The sequence below is a fragment of the Triplophysa dalaica genome, chromosome 7, assembly GCF_015846415.1.
Source record: "Triplophysa dalaica isolate WHDGS20190420 chromosome 7, ASM1584641v1, whole genome shotgun sequence".
Taxonomy (NCBI): domain Eukaryota; kingdom Metazoa; phylum Chordata; class Actinopteri; order Cypriniformes; family Nemacheilidae; genus Triplophysa; species Triplophysa dalaica.
The window spans coordinates 16,056,900-16,062,947 of NC_079548.1; positions in this window are offsets into that span (position 1 = coordinate 16,056,900).

The window sequence follows — 6,048 nt, forward strand, 5'->3', positions numbered from 1 at the left end:
CACCCCCGAATCTTCCGGAAAAGTACTACCTCACGAGCAGGGACTTTCTGGGAGGGGGGATTTTTACCCGGAAATTTGTTTTGTTTGAGTTCTGGGGGAAAGTTCCCGCTGTGCAAATGCTCCATAAGAGAAGACAAGGAAGACCAAAGACAACCTGGAGGACAGTGATATCAAAGTTGGCAGAAATGCACCTCTCCTGGCAAGCACATACATGCATCAAAATAGCTGAATTATATTGTGTCTAACTATGTTGTAAAAATGTTGACCCCCGTCATTGTCAAAGCTATCCGTAAGGTTTAGAGATAACTGTGTTCAATATCAATCAGGGTTGTAACTAGAGTTGTAGACGGGACCACCTATACCGAGACCAAGACTTTGAGGGGCCAAGGCCAAAACAAGACCAAGGCAGGCCGACCGAGTCAAGACCAAAACAGCTCTCCTTAAATGTATCTATGAAATCCATATAACTTAAAAAAACTAGTTACAGAAACATGCATTGCAATTGTTATTTAGTAGCGAAATAGCTGTGTGTTGTTCAGAAATGCACAAAAGTTCTAATTTGTTCTAGATTTGTTTGGGACTAGCCAAACAAAACGTGTAAATATGTAGTGAGATGAGAAAGATAACATAAAGAATTAAAATAATCTGATGTAAAGTGATGGAAATGGTCTTGAGCTGTATATAAAAACAATAACCCCCCCTGTTTTATACTTCATCCAGGAAGCATATATTTAAAAATGGAAATGATTTAAGATGAGTATGTTCCTGAGGCCGTCACACTTCACACTTCACATGAAAACATTTCACACTTGCTCATGCAGTGTTTGTGATTGTGTGGAGCATCACTAAGAAACAGTCATGAAGATTTATTTGTATCTTCTCCTTCACTGCAGGTTTAAAAGACCACCCACTGGCCCAACGACGGAATCCAATGGTGTGGTTGAAGGGATCTCGTGTTCTGCTTCTTCTCAGCGATTTCTACATGAAGTTATTTAAGAACTGTTACAATTTAGTTCAATTTATATGACTCTGTGGTTAAGATCGATCGGACTCCAATTTTAATGTAATATAATATAACATTAATATTTATTATTCACAGTTATTCTTTTGATTGGGATCTGCAGTCGCACAGAGTCTCACGCCGGCCGGGTTCATGGATCTCACGGAAACAAGCATTGATGTGAAATTACTTAAACTCATCATCTACAGTATATTTAGTTTTTATTCATTAAAGCTTACAATTTTAGCTAAGCTAACCTACAGTAGTTTTTACCCTACACAATAATATTATGTGTTTAGAGATGACCATGTTCAATATTAATAGATCTGTGACATTTGTCAATTAAAAATCACTGTAAAGTGCATGGACATATTAAAACCTTTTTTATCCTTTGTTTTTTGTTAAATTATTATTAAATTGGGGAAATGCCCTTTAAACGTAACAGAATTTACATTAGTAAAATAAATAATTGGGGTTAAATTCAAGAAGATGCTACAAATAGTATGTGAAGAGAACACACAATAAACAGCTAGAACACAACCTGCTTTGTATAAGAAGCCATGAGTAGATAAAATAATAAAGTGTATTTATAATAAACTTATTCAAATGTTTAATGTTAAAGTACATGTACAGTGTCACTTTAGACTCAACCACTGGTGCTAACAGTAATATCACACTGTTCCTGTACACACAGTTTACAAAAGACATTCTCAGTATACTATGATGCCACTATATGCCACGATAATGATGGTAAACTATTACACTTAACAGAGTGTTTGAAAGATCCAGGAAGAAGAGCATAGAAAGAAGGGAAATGACATAAGATTTCTGAGTTCCTGAAAAGATCATATAAACATTCACACTTGCACATAAACTGTTTGTGTGGAGGATCAGTAAGAAACATGAAGATTTGTTTATATATTTCCCTCTTAATGCTTCAATTCACTGCAGGTAAGTCCAGATTTTTTCTTTCAAACTATTGGGGATTGTGTGGTTGCACAGTTGTATTGGTGAATTGATTGAACAGTTGCATCTCTATTCATAACACAACCATGTTTTCATCAGGTCTGATGTAAAATTCGAAAACAAAATTTAAAACTCTGATCAGACATTTAAAAGTTCATCTATAGGTGTGGACTCGACAAAAAGAAAAATTAAGGCTTCTGGCATTTGGGAGTTATTCATATGGGTGTATATGTGTCAGTCCAAAATAAAACATCAAGCTGTATTTTGATTGTATACACTTGATTGTGAATCATAATCATTTCTGTTTCTGAGGTGCCTTCTTTACCTGGAGTCAAGAGGAAGTTAGTTCATTTAAAGCTTCAAAAAGCATTGTTTTATCATTTATTTTTATTTTTAACAGAGGATCATTTTGAAAACCTTTCTTTTTTAAGTTATAAATAATATGACCAAAACAAAATGCTAACTTTAGGAAGTGGTTAACATGCTTGCACAAAAGAAACATCTTTAACAATGTCTGCAACTGGTCAAACAAGCATGAGAGAAAGTCAGCAGTGAGGAGGTTAAAATACTCGCAGAAGCTGCATCAGTATAGCAACCTCAAACATGTCCATTAAACTATCTTTCTTAGCTTTTCACTCTGTTCAAACGTCTCTGTTGCTGCAGCTTCTGGATAAATGTTTATTAGCCATCTCACTTCATTAAAAAAAATCTGCGTTTATATTCCCCATATAATGAGTTTATTTAGCATGAATTTAATGAATATACTGGTTTTATCAAAAATCGTGATTGTAAGGAATATTTTAATAAATATTGAATACTACTTCTATGATGTGATAATATATTGAATAATTCATTCTCCATTTCTGGTTGACACTGCAGGTGGTACATTTGCACCCCTTAAAATGTTGCTTTAAGAGCCACGAGTTACAGACTCTCGCTCTCTCTGCCTCTGTACACTTGCATTTCATGTGAATTATGTACAATTTAAGAACATTTTTGAGGAAACAAAAAGGGAATATACCAAACAAAAAGGGAATTTTGCGGAATATACCAGTTTGCAATAACATGTAACCAGGAATGCATATCTGTTGTGCTGTCTGAGGGGAGAGCTCCAAGCTTGAACTTTGCTCTGAGTTTAGAGTCATTTGTAGGCCTAATACATACACACTCATTTTGTCCAACATGTTAGATCTAATAACTTCCTGATATTCATGTTCACCTGGCAATTTCTAAAGTGCTATAGAACTTTTTTAAATTAGAAATTAAAATAGGTAGGACATGGCAAATTCAATTTATATCACTGAAGTTGAACTTTACATTTCAATTGCCTAAATGTTCATGTAAAATTGAATTCTGCTAACTGTATGCTTCCTTACTATTTTAAACACATACATGATTAAGTGATGGTGAAAAACCTTCAGCTTTTACTTTCTGTTATTTATTCAAAAAAACATTTCTATCTGTTTTGAAAGACAAAACACTTTTGTCTGGAGGCTGTCATCTATCTGAAGATGAGAGTAGAGTAACAGGATACACTGGTGGTTCAGTGTTGCTGTCCTGTGTCTTCGCTGAGTCCCAGTCTACAGTTGAGACATTTACCTGGCATTACAACAACAGTCCATGTCTGAATGAAGTATTTAAAAATGTGAAATTCAGTGGCAGACTGAAGCTGTTTAATGAAACCTCTCCTACAAACCTGTCTCTTCTCATTTCTGACTTGAGAAAGGAGGATGAAGGACACTATAGATGTGTGATTCCATTCAGTCATTACAGAGACATCAGCTTAACAATTAAAGGTAAATAAAGTCAAAAGCTTTCCGTCTGAAATACCTAAAATTTTAAATTTCTCAGCGATTAAGAATAGCTTTAAATCTGTTTTATCGTAGTAATGTTTTGTAAATGTGTCTGTAGGTTGTGAACTGCTAAACAATACTTATTTAATGGAAGTGAAGGCACGTCCTGGAGAGTCTGTAGTTCTGCCCTGCTACTGTAATGAGCTGCAGAGTAAACCTGAACAACATACATGGACATATTTAAACAAAACATCTACAATAATTTACTCAACTGTTAAGAGTCAGAGAAGGAATTTAGTCAAAATAATGAAAGAAAACTTCTCCGGAAATCTCTCTCTAATCATATCAGATTTGACCCATGAACACCAAGGAATTTATCGGTGCTCTGTTGGGTCACAATATGTTGACATCAAACTTATTGTTGAAGGTAAGTTTCTTCAATGAATAATATAACATGTGTTTATAAAACAGAAGAATGAGATGATCATTCATGAAAATGTTCTGTTGTGTTTTGACTGATAATCACTGGACTCTGAATAGAGAAAAGACACCATACAACCCCACATGCAACATCTGAACTATCAAATCAAGTTCATAAACTCACAACTACTCAACACTTAGAAGACAAGTCAACCAATCTATGTAAGCAACATTGCTTTTTACTTAATGGTAAGAATAGGCCTAATATATTTTTTATTTCATAACATGCAGTTGTGTGTCTTTCTGTCTTTTCACAGATATCGTACCTGTAATTTCATTGTTTGCACTTTTGCTCTTGACAGTAGCAGTAATGTTCTGGAGATGCAGAGGTAAACACCAACATGTACAATAATGTTAACATTAATGACACAATTTCTGAACAAGCAGCTAAAGACGATAGACCACATTATGAGTTTTAATGATCATCAAATGTGAAAAAAATCCAAAGATTTAAAAAATAATATATACCAACGTCTTCAAACTGTGAACAATTATAAAAGATATAACTGCATTGTTATGTGTTTCTATAAATATTTAAAAAGGTTTTACTCTACCTGAACTTAAGTAGGTTTTGCTTTAGGCATTACATATTTTTCATCACATATTAACTAAATTAGTGATATGTCATAAGTTTTGTTTTGCAATTTCACATCTTATTTTTCAATGCTTTGTTGTTTACCAGTAAGAAATGTGACTAATGATAGACGAGTGCTACGCAACGATGAGGCGACACAGGTAATCTGTGCAAGGCATACTGTAAAATAAACATAGTTTGTGTTTTTAGGTTTAATTAATGCGGTTAATCTGGTGTGACAGCACAGAGACCATCTGTACAACATACTCACATGCCAAAGGAATATAATTTGAGAAGATTGTGTGAATATAGCCCTAATGCATAGAACAGAACCTGAATATATGTTCTCATCAAGCGTTGTCTTTATAGGGTGTCTTGATGTCTTGCTAAACTCAAGAGCAAAACATTAGTCATGATCCTACTGAGGTAAGTCAAAAATCTATTGTGTTTGTGCGCATGTTGTAAATATATAGGCATTTATGATAACATTTCACTGGTATTTTCCCTCCAGGATGAAGTGATATATTCTGTTATTGTTCATAAAACTGCGGTCAAAGCTGCTCAAAGACAAATTGTCACTGCAGAGCTCTCAGACTATGCCACCTTTAAATAAATTTCACAAGCCTGCAAGAAGTATATACAATGAAGCTGCTGGACCGTGATTATAATTTTATTGTAATCAGATTGCTTTTGCTTAAATAGCCTCAGCTGTATTCAGTTTATCGTTAAACAATTATGGGATGGATTTGTGATGTGGTTGACTAGCAAAGAAAGACTTGAAGTCCATATCTGCAAAGCCATTCATGATATTCACCTTAATATTTTACAAAAAATCCCTCTTATATGTGCAAACTTTATATCTTTATATCTTTATATTTTAAAAAGCATTGGCAGATTATGAGATTAAATCAAACATGTTTTTATATGCAAATGTCTATTTATGTCGTTGCCATTGCAAACACTGTCCTTTGAAGGTGTTAAATTACTAAATGCAGCTTTGAACTATATTTATAATTTAATGTTTCTGCTGTACATTAAAAAGTCTGTATAGTTGTGTACTGGCATACTTTAAATAAAAATAATGTTTCCTCTAATGATTACTTTGTAGACTAACTGATTGTTTTCAAAGTCTCGTCCTTTAAAAACTTTAAATATCTTGATGAGTTATTTTCTGTTGAACTTGAAGAAAATATCTGGAAGAATCTTTGTAACCAAACACTTCTGGGTCACTGTTG